The sequence below is a fragment of the Chamaea fasciata genome, unplaced genomic scaffold (genome assembly GCF_029207755.1).
Source record: "Chamaea fasciata isolate MVZ Bird 193981 ecotype frontalis unplaced genomic scaffold, bChaFas1.0.hap1 SCAF_4, whole genome shotgun sequence".
In the NCBI taxonomy this organism is placed as follows: Eukaryota; Metazoa; Chordata; class Aves; order Passeriformes; family Sylviidae; genus Chamaea; species Chamaea fasciata.
The window spans coordinates 56,314,395-56,328,100 of NW_027094089.1; the positions used below are offsets into that span (position 1 = coordinate 56,314,395).

The 13,706-nt window shown below is 42.2% G+C and overlaps 1 long non-coding RNA gene across 1 annotated transcript; it reads right to left on the minus strand.

Annotated features, from left to right (window-relative positions):
• Positions 1 to 9,930: 9,930 nt before the first annotated feature.
• On the minus strand, positions 9,931 to 13,387 carry LOC136288931 (uncharacterized). Its single transcript, XR_010720652.1, has 3 exons — positions 13,258 to 13,387; positions 12,687 to 12,873; positions 9,931 to 10,807 (listed from the first exon to the last, which is right to left on the minus strand). It is a non-coding gene; the product is annotated as an uncharacterized lncRNA (long non-coding RNA).
• Positions 13,388 to 13,706: the final 319 nt, after the last annotated feature.

A 13,706-nucleotide genomic window follows, 5' to 3' on the forward strand; every position in this document is an offset into this window, starting at 1 on the left:
TAAAAAAACCCCAAACAAATAAATAAACATAATAAACATAAAATCTATTCCCAATGAGTTGCATTCAGAGACTGTGCAATGCTCCCTGCCAGAGTTTTAAAAACTGCCTATTAGTAAAGCCTACTGCAAGAAAATCAGCCTGAAACTCTGAAACTACAGACCCATTTGGTCCTGCTCTCTGGGGATGATAGGTCTATGCAGGAAACCCACTTCTAGAAGGCTTGCATCTTTACTTCTCTCCTCTTCCCCCTCCACATTCACTGCCAGTAAAGCACTACTTTGAATGCCTGTTTCCTGCCTTGCTGATTTATTCAAGCAAACCACTAAATCCATGCCAAAGAGGGCTGTCTTAACAGCTGTAGACACATAAGCCAACAGAATTCATTTTTACAGATCAGAGAAATCTGAGAAAGTTTACACAGCCTTAATATAACCACAACTATTTTCAGCTTGAGGAAAGAAAAAAAGAGAATGCCCTGGCCAAATGCACTTCACAAGTCAGTAACTAACACAAAACACAACTTTCTACCTGTCTGTATAAATTATTCCCAGCATGGAAACATCTCCAGTGCTCAGCATGGTTCACTGGTGTAGTACTACTGAGTTTGCACCAGCTCCCAGACCCAGCAAGCAGCCCCTGAGAGATTTAAGACACTTCTTTCACATTCATGCAATGCTAATAAACATAGCACTACTCTCCTCTTCACAGAGGAACTCCCCCAGGACCACAGAAAGAGCAAACTGAAGCATGCAGACACTACAGAGATAAGAGCAGCATAAGTGCCCCAGTTCCACTCAGAGAAATTATAAAACCAGCGTAACACTGAATATGCCTACCCCAAGCACTCTACTCTTGTGCTGTTATCACTCATCACATTTCTAGTAACAGTGCTTCCGGCTCGTACACAACCATCACAGCTGAGGTTTTTTCATTTCATGAACTTCCTTTTTTTTGTGGGAAATCAGTGCTTACATAAGGGCAAAGTTCAGAAGTGGGGAAACTTAAATCCTGTTTTCCTGGAAGAGATACCCGAGGCAACCTGCAACTTCAGGTACCAGTGGTATGCCTCACTCACTCCTTGTACAATTCAGTCCCAGCACTATTTTTACCATCAGTCTCTTGTCAGTGGCATTTGCCCCTTTCTTATCATGAAAAATAAGCAGAGAGGGAGAGAAAAGCAACTTGTCTGGGGAGAAAATGTTAAGCAATCTCTTCAACTAACATCAAACAACTAAAGTTTGTCTGAACCGAGGGCATTGTATTGAGAGTTGGAGTCTCCTTTATGTGCCACAATAAATCCAAAGTTGCTTATGAGTTTTTTTCAGGCAGATCTCAAAGGCTGATTACAGAGGAAGCTGAGAGATTAGAGAAAGAAGTCGAAGTGTGACTGCTCTCTGGAAAAATGTCTCAGCAGTAAAGCCTAATCAAGGAAAACATGGAGGAAAGGTCACATTCTGGGTTATGGAAGCAGGAACTTTGGCAAAGACAGGAACAGAAGTGGGCATGTGTCTCTGCTAAGGGTTATATACACCAGCTATTGAAGCAAATCTCACCCAGGCCTCTCCCAGCAAGAGGCTGCCAAAATCTGCAAAAGCCTCTTGCTTGTAGCAACTGCTCCTGGAAGTCCCTTCCAGTGCACAAGTCCAGGAGGGGAATCCTTGTCCTGGTCCATCCAATGCCTCCAGGAAGGGAGGCTGTCATCTGCAGCTCTACTCTGCTGTTGCCTCTGCTCATAGCGGGTTCAGATGCCTCTGTGCTACATCCTTGAACAATCTCTAACACTGACTAACATTTGAAACCTCTTTAACAGGAAAGGACAAGAATATCTGTCCCCACCACCACAGGTCTTAATGCAGAAGTTGAGTACAGTGTGGATTTGTTGATGTTACTTCGTTGGCACTCTTTCTTACACCAAAACTGAATATACCAAGCTTTGAGATGTTCCAGGGGAGGAGCTGAGCATGTTCACTTCCACAAGATCACTCACTTCTTCTGTTTAAGTTCAATCACCAGCAAGTAAACTATCCACAGGTGGACTACCCAAGGAGAGGAAATAGGCATGACCAAACTGTCTACTTTATGGAGTTAGATGATGAACATCCTATTTTCTCATTAGAGTTACTTATCATTTCTAATGAACATCAAGTAAAGAGTAGATATCTTTTTTCTCCCCTATCCTTATAGACACTATTTTTAATTTTTTCTCTTCTTTCTTCCCTTTAATGACTGGAAACTTTTGCTCTTTGCATAAGATCTTGTAATATTTCCCTCTAGTGAAGTCCAAGTTAAAACTGTTATCCTTTTGACCTTTGACAATATTGTACTTTAGGAATGGGAGATGTCACCATGTTCTCTCATAGTATGATTCGTAGACTGAAACTAGCAGGAACTCTCAGCAGTCACCAGCAATCACAGGTACTTCTTCTTCACGTCATAAAAGAGAAAATTAATGTATTAAGCAAGGCTCCATGTTCCAGGCCCTGCAGATTTCATCCTCAGATTTCAAACATCTCCAGCCTTACACTCCAGAAGTTGGTTTTCCAAGCAGGCAGGGACTCTTTTGCAACAAGGATAAAAATGTCCTTGAGAAGATACTACTTTTACAGATGTTAACTTCTCTTTTGCAGGTACCCTGGCTGCCAGCAGTGCACTGCTGCTTTTCTCACCATCTTCTCCACTGCCTGCCCAGGAGACTGGAGATCATAGCAAAGAATCCCTGCACCTGAGCATTCCAAAGATGATGAGCCCCATCACTGCAACACTTCCTCTGCTTAGCTGGGGAGACTGTGTGAGGGACACAAGCATGCTTCTGGCATTTTGGGGTTCTAAAAAATGACCTATCTATTTTGTGCTTAATATGCATAAAAATTACATTATGCAGCAATATATTGCATGCAATTTAAATTTTCTTACATAAACAAAGATCACAAAGGACAATTTTTCTGGTAATTTCCAGTGATTATTGAGCATTTTTCCCTATTCCTTGTAATCAATGTAGAAATAAGCTGTGAATAACTAAGAAAGACCAACCTGTACACTTTAAGCTCTAAGGGAATAACTGAATGCAAAGGAAGTGGAAACCCATAGAGAGTGAGCAATGCTGGAACACAGCAGTCTCTCTGCTGATAACCCTCACTCTGGAGCAACACGGATGAACCAACAGAAAAGAGTAGACAGTTCCTCAAAGATAAAATGAGATTTTGTAGGGATGCTGAGTAGATAACATATTTTGTTCCCATGCCTCTCCTCAGCAATGTGAAATGTCAAGCTTGGAAAAACAACATTTTATATAACTGTGTGAGAAAATTACGTGTATGTACAATAACGTGCATCAGAATTTTGACTGGGCATTGGGAGGAGCAAAATAGGGATCAGAATACTGCTAGTGCACTACTCCAGAAGCAGACACCTGATAACCAGAAGAGTTCACCTGGAGTTCTGTCAGTAAGATACACTGCCTCTGACACAACTCCACAATGGTGGTGGTTAGAAACTATACCTCTCTCTGTAACTAGATTTGAAATCACGAGCACTGCTGCTGATATAACAGCACTTTAACTTCAGATGACAAAGTTATTTAGGTGTTCATTTGAACCCTTATCTACCAAATCACCTTTCAGGAGGTCTCTGAGCACTTAGCCTGTCAGTGTTGCAGCCCAAATCTGAATGCAAAGATAGAGTTTAAGCATAAAGCCCAGTATTTGGTTTATAAACCAACACCTTGTTGATAACAAACTATTATAATCTAATGATTGTATTAGAGCCATAACTGTGCATTTTCTTGAAAACAATTATGTAATTATTTGGGGTATTTGTGACATATTTGTAAATAAGATGGGAAAACAGTCATGGAACATCTTCCCAGGCAAAATTCTTGTACCGTATTATTGAGGCATTCAAACAGAGTAGAACAAGGTCAGGGATGGCATAGCCCACCTCAGATGGAAAGTAGCATAGGTACCATTGTACAAGGCTATAAAGCAAAAACAAAAACAAAGACAAAAAACAAAACAAAACAAAACAAAACAAAAAGCCCAAAAAGGGGGGAATTGCATGGAAAAATATGTGATTAGAGAAGAGAATAAAAAGCTTTAATGCACCACTCTGCTTTGAGCCTGATCTAGATCAGGGATTTTTGCAAGTGTTTTAGTATATACAGCATACTTAGGACAAAGATCCATGCATTCCAAGAGATTTTTTAAAAAATCAAAACAAATAAACACCTACAAAAAACCAAGTAAAAAAAAAAAAAAAAAAAAAAAAAAAAATCAGGACCGAAAAAAATAGCACAAATGTGGCTAGTACCTCTACCTTTCACTCCTCTGTAACTGATTTTAGCATATTTTTGCAGAAGAGAGGCTGATGATGCCTTTGATGGCCAAAACAAAGGCACACATGGATTTCGCTTGCATGTATCTGCACATTCCTAAGGTCTGCAGTAAGCACATTTACTGGAAAAAACACTGGTGATGCTTTTCTGATAAACATGTTCCACTTGGAAGCTAAGCTTTAATTTAAATAAAGCTGCTTCTTCAGTCTCTAGAATATATAGACAGCATTAAGGAAAGAAGAGGGAGCAAATTAATACTGCAATTAATGCTAGGTCTGTAAAAAACCTTAAAAACAGCTTGAAAGATGGGTACTCCTATGATTCACTTCAGTAAGTTCTTACTTCAAACCATTAGCAGGTGTTAAAAGGAAGGAAATAGAGGGCCCATTATTGGTATGTTCCAACTTTCTCTGAAATACAGAATTTAATACATCATGCGAGGATACTCTTGGTAGTTTTTGAGATCACTTCAAATAAATATATGTATCATATATTATTAATTACAAATTCAGTCTCAGTACTACCACATAGACTCTTTCTCTTTCTTTTTTGGGTGGTGACTGTAGTTTGCCCAGAATAATGGTGTCCATGATTCTACATTGATAGGCTGCCGCTCTACCACTGCGTGGGAAAAATTGTGTGCTTCTAAAGAAATATTAATCAACTTCTTCAAATTCTTATTCAGCTGGCATCCTAGGAATTTTTATTGGCTTTTCTCTGAGTTGTAGTTAAGTCCCTTAAGTTATTAAGGTATATTTAGGGTGAGTCTGAATCTTGAACAAAGCAGCTCAAAATGATGATTAGCAATCTGCAATATTTTGTATCACTAAACCGAGCACCCTTTAATACTGAAGACAATACCCCAGTGTTGTCTAGTGTGGCTAAAAGCTTACTCTTCAGCTGGAACCCATACTTCCCTCTTATTAAAGTAATTATGTAAGAAACTTAAAGTCAGTTCATTGGCGGGCATTTCTTAGTCCTGAACATTCAGTTCACTCTTAAATGTTTCATCAAAACATCTCTTGCATAACAGTAGAAATTTATGTGTCATTCTAAGTCTGTAGTGACTTTGTAAAACATTGGCTGCAGCCAGGCATGCCAAGCAGCATTTGTCTATTTTTACAGCTTTATTATATGAAAACATGGAGAATGAAGACATACTAACTCTGAAAAAGTAGAAACCTATTGATGGAAAATAGTATTTCACCCAAGTATTCTGAAGAAAATTACTGTGCTCTTTTTGAATTCGATCACAAGGACTCTTATTTATTATTAAATTTGTAGTGTTTCCAACTATAACCAAAAGTACTTCAGGGTAAACCCTGGCAATGAAAATCTGACTCACACTGCCATTTTGATTTAAAAATGTTCTTGATGTGCATTCTTGGGCTCAAAGCAGAGAAGGTTTCCTGTTTTATTAATGTCTTCCTCAGCTCATACCAATGCTGGTGAATTTGTAAGATGAGGATGTGACAAAACTGAGGCCACTCCTTGCCAAGCACTCTCTTTCTTAAGGCTAATTTATAATTAATATACCAACTAATGAGGGCTGTACCTGACACTTTAGTCACTCTTCTTCTTTGAAGCACATGACATTTGGCAAAACAATTTACATACAGGAGAATAAAGAAGTTTGTCCTTATCTGCTTTTACAAATAAATATGGCATAGCATTAACTCATGAACAACCATCAACTACAGAAAATTTCACAAAGTTTCTGCTGCTGAGGAAGCTGGTTTCAGCAACTCTGAACATAGTCTACTACCTTATCCCACTCACAACCTTCCTCCCACTGCTTATTTTGCACAGGAGTTTGAGCCAGAGGCTGGCATGGGGAGCACCTCGAGTTTGTCAAACTGCCTCAATGGGGTAAAGCAGTTCTCTCTCCAAAGGATGAACTGGAAACTACAACACATGACAACAAGTTGCTCAATAGAATTATAACAACATAAAACAACAAAATAACAACAACTTAAAGTCAGTTCATTCACCCAAAAAACCCAACAACAACAAAACAAACAAACAAACAAAAAAAAAAAACCAAAAAAATCAAAACAACCTCCCAAAGAAAGAAAGAAAAAGACAAGATAAAAGAAAAAGAGAAAAAAATGCCAACGAACCTGTATTTTGATATATACAGAGTACAGGGCAGAGGTAGGGAAGGCTTGGAACTTTCTTTCTGGGCCCCAGTCCCAGCCCCTCCCTCCCCAGCACATTGCATCTACGCTGCATGTTCAACCTCTTCACACTCTGAAAGTGAGCGTGGGGTGCTGTGGGGACAGACAGCACAGCTGTTCTCCAGAAGGAAAAGGCGAAAGACCCCTCAGCACCGACTCCCCAGGCAGGGGCATAGCCCCATCCAGGAGGGGAAATGCCACATTCATGTAAAATGCTGTCTGCGTGGGACTAGGAAAGTTCTGTTATCATCTGCCATTGCTGCAGTGATGTTTCACTGACTTGCCTCAGCTTTCCTCTTCAAACCTCTCTCTAAGGTCTTCCCTGAGGTGTCTGGTCTTTGCTCTAACATTTCAAGGTAAACGCAAAGACCTCTTGTCTTGGTTTGGGAAGACAGGTATCTGCCAGGTAAAAGCTGGAGTTTCCTTTGGAATGGAGAGTGTAAACCACTCCCATCCCCTTTTTTCCCCATTTATAAATTTACAATCAGAGGCTCTTAGGCAAAGATTTGGGAAATAGGAATAGCAGTTCTTTACTAGTATGTATTACAAAGCAAACAAACACAAAAAAAACACCAAACAACTACAGCATTAATAACAAACGAAAACAGTACCAAGAACCTTGAGGGCTTTGTTTCACAAAACCCAGGGCAGTCTGGTTTCAGTGTCCCTGCAGGATCCTCAGAGCACCAAGCTGAAACAGTGGAAAAGTCCTGGGCTGGTAGGTGGGATGGCAGAGTGTCCCAGAAGGCAGGGGCAGGGTGTCCCGGCAGGGCAGGGGGTGCAGGGTCACGCTGTAGCAAGAGGAGCAATGCCGAAGAAGCCGAAGGCGAGGCAGGGCCGGCCCAGCTCCCGCGGGTGGCAGAGAAAACTCAGGATTCAGGCTGAACCGGTGATAGTAGATCTCCCAGGACCAGATCCCCCTGGCCACAGTGAAACTCTTCCAGCCAGCAACAGCCCAGCCGTTCTCTCTCCCCAAACGCTGAAAAATGAACAGCCCGCAGCTGCCTCAAGCTTTGTCTTTTACCTGCATTACCTCCCCCTTCCAACTTTGTCCACCTCTTTGTTTTGGTTAAGTACTCTCAAGTATCCAACACTTGGTCTCCTAGGTAACTTATGGGGAAAAAAATCTTTAGAGAAAGAAGGAACAAACCTAACCCCCAACACCTCTCCAATGCTCTTCTGTTAAGCCTGTCACTCAGACCCTTCTTCCTATCTACATCATTGGCCCCTCTGTACACTCTTGATTTCCACATCCTCCATACTCCACTCCATGGAAGAAGACAGATACTGTGGTCATTTGTCTTACCCACCACATAACATCATGCTCTTCTCCTATTTTATAAAGCTCCTATTATCCATCCATGACCTCCACTCTTCTACTAATAAAAGTCTAATTCTGTGGTTTTTTCCTGGCAGCTGAGGCTATCCCTGTCCCTTCTCCATCTCTGGCTGTGAACCCTCTTGTGGGAACAGTACCCGTCACCATCCACACACTAGTTTTGAGTTCACTGCAGGAAAGGAAGGCTCAGGAACACTAAACAATAGGAGGGAGATGTCTGTAATGTCAAGATGATTATTTGCCTTTTCTTTTATATACATTTTATACAACTTTTATGTATCTTCAGTATTCTTAGCATGCATACTTGCAATTCCCTAAGTCTGATAAGTTCGCACAGTCCTAGTATTTTGTTAGGCCAGGAAACCTAACCATAGTAGGGGGCCGGAAAACCCTGTGCTATCTTGGGAAACGAAGAAATCTCTCTAGAACATATCCTGTAAACTAGAGATTTGGCCCATCCAGGGGGGAATTCCACAGAGGCGGGGATATCACACCATTCATCCAGGCCTCCCATTGGGACACCCTTGTTAGGTATGCTAATTTGTAAGGTCTATAAATTGCATATGTGACCTATTGTGTGTGTGCGTTGCGCCACATTCCACCTTGGCAGCATAGTGCACCATAAGGATCCTTGTTAAAATACCAAGGTAAAACCCCTTATCCTACAACTTTTTCTGGCTCTCAGTTTTTTAGGACCAAGGAAAAGCCATCATCTACATTGTTCATATTAGACATGGAAAGGTCTTCTTGTTTGTTTATGTTCACTGCTGCTCCACTAGCACTGCATGCATTTGCTTTTCAACCAATATCTCTGCCTTTGCCACTGTCCTGACATGGGTAAGCCTACTATGTCTCACTAATACTCCTTCTTGCAGCTCCTATTCCCAAGCCTCTCTTCAGTTTTCTCTGTGGCTAAACAAGAAGTGTTTGGAAGCTGTATCTTTACACAGAACACATTCTGTTTTACAATTAGACCAAGCTTTTAGTTTCTGACTCACAGCTCTGAGCAGAAACAAATGCAACCCTGATCAGACTGCTGCCTTTTAGGTCCTGCTGCCCTCAGTCATGGCACTTGCAAAAAAGGAGGCTCAAGCACTCATGCCCCCTACACGGGGCAGATATTCACTCATCCCAGGACTCAGCCTTGGGCCAGAAAAAAATCTATGGTGTCCCAGTTTCATTGCAATTGATCCTTCCCTTCAGTGAACCAGAAGCTAAAAATTCTTTCCCCTACCTGTGGCAGGATTCAGCTCCGTTTGTCAGTAAATCTGAGCACACACAAGATCCTGTGATACCCTGACAGCAGGGATTGCACTACTTCAAGGATGACTCACACACATTGACACAGCCAGAGAGGAGCTCCAGCTACACGGGTTTGGTACAAGCATGAACCTTTACCTAGTTTCTGTCCTGTCTTCTGAAAGTGACTAAGAAAGTCCTGTCTTCTGAAAGTGACTAAGAAAAACAGTGTGCTAACAGGTCTTCTCCTACCCATCCCAGAACACGGCACTCCTATGGAAAGCATTAACACTAATCTGGAACCTCAATACAGCCTGGTGAGGATTTGTGCTTCTGGCATTGAAAGAGGACTACACCTGACCTAAAAAGCAGCACATCTTTCAGTTGTAGAAAACAAGTGGGGAGGAAAACATCAGTTTGCTGACTGCCAACAAGGAGCAGGCTTGACCCCACACCTAGTTAGAGCAGAGACCTCAGTTTCTGATGTGCACAAATTAATGAGATTTTGCTTATGACCCCAGGAACAGAAAATGCTGCGGTGTCAGAAGCTGCTGTACAAGGGCCCCAAGTTTGCTTGTCCCCACTGGATTAGACAGGGTGCGATATGCTACAAACACAGCTAATGCAACTCCTGCTGGAGAGCACCACCCAACAAACCTCTACCACTCAGAGGCCTGGGGCTCTGCAGAGCTACCTTGCTCAACTAGACAGAGCAATCGCTGAGCAGGACTTTCAAGTTCATGGAAAAGTATTTGGAGTAACTGAAGAAAGGTCATGCTGAGCTGCTGAAGGAAATGTTGGTATGACTCTAGAGAAAAAAAAGGAATTCCCAGATATGTAGAGTCATTCATTCCTAAAACAAGGATTTCTGGCATTCAGTCAAAGTTGGCTAAATTGTTTGTAATGGTAATTAATGATAAGTCATTGCTCGTGTTGTTTTAGGGCAAAATATATTTATGTGGTTGTATTCAGATAATGTGCAATTTCTGTACTTGACATTCCCTGAGCTTTACCAAACATAGGCATGCAAGCTCCCTTCCCCATCACCAGTTTTTTCATTTTTTTTTCTTCCACTTCTCCAGGGTGTATACAGCCACCACGACAGAACCTCAGAGTAGGTGTTCCCCCTCTCCTCACAACAGCTTGTGCTACCCTTCCTTCCTCCTATGCTCCAGCTATGACTGCCAGCACGGCCCCAGGGCTGCAGGCTGAAGCATTCCTGCAGAGCAGAGGTGTAAGCTACCGCACACTGGAGGCAAAGGGCATTCAGGAGAGCTCTGCTGGATTGGAGCCATGGAGGCAGTGCAGCAGCACAGGAGGATTCTTGAGGGTCAGGGGAGTGTCCATAATCACTTTCGCCTGTCTTTCTTCTTTCTGCCCAGTTGCAGGCACCACCACACTAAATGCACACACACTCTGCCTGCACACACGCAGACACACACATTAGGAACACAAAAGCCAGCATTGATAGTCACACTGCACCAGGGTGACACATGAGAAGAGGGAAGAGACAAAACTGTTCCTGGCCCACAAACTGAAATGCAGCCAACACACTTGGTCACCAGGCCTGCTGCAAACAGCAGGATGATCAGTAGCAAATCAAAACTGTCCATGCCAGAGTTTGTGTCTTTTCTTCTGCACTCATCTCCACTTTTCCTCTCCTTCACTTAACCCACAGTTCATGCAGTAGTGAACAGCTTCTCACAGTTATGCTTAAGCTTCTGCAGGGAAAAAATATGAGAAGATGTAAAAACATTGCAGCAGATTTGGGATAAAAGTTTTTTTCTGACAAAAGCCAGCAAGGAGAGAAATTTTATTCCAAGCATTGTGTAAGTTGAGAGAGTTTTTTACCCTTTTTGTTTGTTTGTTTGTTTGTTTTTGTTTTGTTTTGTTTTGTTTTGTTTTGGACGCTGGATTCTGGAGAGATGAGGCCAAAATTTCAGAAAGAAAACACTTAATTTTTATGCTTATAAAGACATTACCAATATTTCCTTTTAGAAAGTGTTGAAATTGACCTGGGACAGGGATTGAGGGAAGAGATCAGGATATGCACATGTGCATGTATTTATTAGGTCATGCACTCATGGAAAACAAAGTCAGAATATCCAGGGCAAAATCCCGGCAGTACCCAGGCAGGGGGTTGTGTCTTCCCACACGAAGTCCTTTTAGCCCATGTCAAGTGTTCAGGCTCACCCAGGGAGTCGTATTTAACTCAGGACAGAGTAAGGATTTTCAAGCAGCTATATGTGGAGCCAACTGAGTTGCCTGACACAGCACACACTGTTCACCTGAGGCCTCATCTTCTTCAACTCACAAGAGTAGGGATCTCCATACCTTTCAGAGAGTGCAGAGAATGTCAGCCACACCATTTCCCTTTCCCAGCATGAAGGAGTGATGAGAAACAGTTGTTTGGTATTTCCTAGTACATTTCATCCACCTTTGAGAGCTGGGGATTAAACACTTCTTTCCTTATCCCAACTGTAAACTTCTTTTTTTCTTGCCTGCTCGTTTCTTCTTTCCCTTATTCAAAAACTTAGCAGTGCAGCCCATTGGTGTGTCTCACATACAATGTTTTAGGTGTGTAAAAGTCAACACAAATTTTCAACAGAGACACAAATTTTCCTAAAATTTCTGGTAAATTCACCTGAGAGAAAACTTGTTATTTGAGTCACAATTAGAATTCTATCACCAAAGATAAGTTTTTTAAATCAGATCATAGAGCCACCACATTATCTTGTCGCAATCCAGTAGGCTGAGGACATGATACTGCTGTACAATAATTGCAGGATGATAGGTCTTATTTTCACAGTGCCATAAAACACATAAACTGGTTTTATGTAATCCAGAATCAGAAAATTCAGTTCTTTAGACCTTAATATTGACTACAGGGGTGTTTTTTTCTTTTTATCCCCACCAGGGCCATAGAGTAACTGTGGGGTTTCTTGCGGGGAAACTCACGGAAACCTCAATGCATGCCTCACCCGAGATGATTTATCACTTCCGCAAACAGTAGCTCTGCATATGTTATAACTGGCATCTGGTTTTTACAGGATGAGTACTGGGTTTTCTCTCTGGGGGATCTTTTCCCCTTATCCGTGACTAAATAGAGGTGGGTAGTTGTGCCTGTAGCAAGTTCAAACAGGTACCATACTCATAAAGATGCTTGTCATAGTCGCAACAGTTTGTTAGATAGTTTCCACTGAAACTGAGTCATCAGAGCTCCACCAGAGTCACTGGAAAAGTATTACAGAGAGTGGGTGTTCCAAGCACAGAATATGGGACTGCACAGTCAGAAGCACTTGAGTAAGTGTGCAGCTTACGCTGCAGCAGGTGAGCACAGAACCTGGTCTGTCCTGGGCCATCCCTTGTTCTCTGCCTTCTGCTGCCCTGGGAACCAAGTCCCAGTGAGCAGCATCGTGGCCTCCAGACTGGTTTGCTTTAGTCACAGACCAAGTTCTGGCTTTTGGACATTTAAAGAAAGAAGCTACTGGTGTGAAAATGCACAGTGACATTTGAAGTCAGATAACATATATGTTCTCAGCATCCAGTAGACTCAGCATGAGTGGAATGTGCTCACCTGGTCCCAGGGTCCCCACTCACCTTTCCACAGAAGAACAGAAGAATGCACTCTTTCATCTTGTCTGTGCTGGGAAAGGTGGCATCAGGCTAGATTTGCTGTAAGGTTGGTATTTTCTGTTCAGCAGTTTGTTTTGAGCATTCACTGCCCTCTTGTCCCAAGGACAACCACTGCTGTACAACATGCTATCCCACACGTGCATAAATCCATCTGGAAAACAGAATAATTTTCACTGCCAAAACCACACACATTTCAACTTGCTTTCCTCCTTTCTGACTTTTCATGTTATCCTCAAGCTGAAAAGAACAAAAGTAGTGTGCAAGAAGCTTCACCGATGCGGCCATTATAACTACCCACACAGTACCAGGCAAAGTCCACATGACAATGAACTCTGTCACATCATGTGACATTTATTAAGAGCAAAAAAAAAAGCTAGGGAAGACCACACATTAAGAAATTCTCACTGCCTTGGCAGCCACCACTGAAGGTTATAGTGTCTAGAGCCCTAGCCTTAACAAATGCTCGATCCATGGCTGCAAACACTTTCACGTATGAATAATGTGAAACACTGAGACATCCCTGAAAGGTCTGTACCTGGGTGTGCAACTGTTTTTCACAGCTCTCCAGAGCTTGTAGCTAAGATGTAGGCGAATTCCCTTTGGGCAATGCTTGCCCAAATTAGCAGGACAAACAAGTTCATTGCTCCTCAGCTCAGTGGGTTGTGCCTCCCAGAAGACCAGCCTGGAGACTGAGCAGATTGAGCCAGCTGATATTCACCTGCTCCCCAAACGAGACAGCAAGAGACAGCGAGAAAAACAAATGGGACCTCATCTCTGCTGAGCTGATGTTATCTGCAGGCAGCTGTGCCTTTTGTGCAAAGAGCACACAGTGCCACAATTTGCAAATGTCTCTGATTAATTGCTGCTGTCTCTGCAGCGCATTGTAAAGAACTGTCTGCTCTTAATTTCCAGGACTGCTTTTGAAGCAGTAATGCAGTAATGTCATCTACTAATGAGTTAACCTAGTCCACAGGAAAATTAACT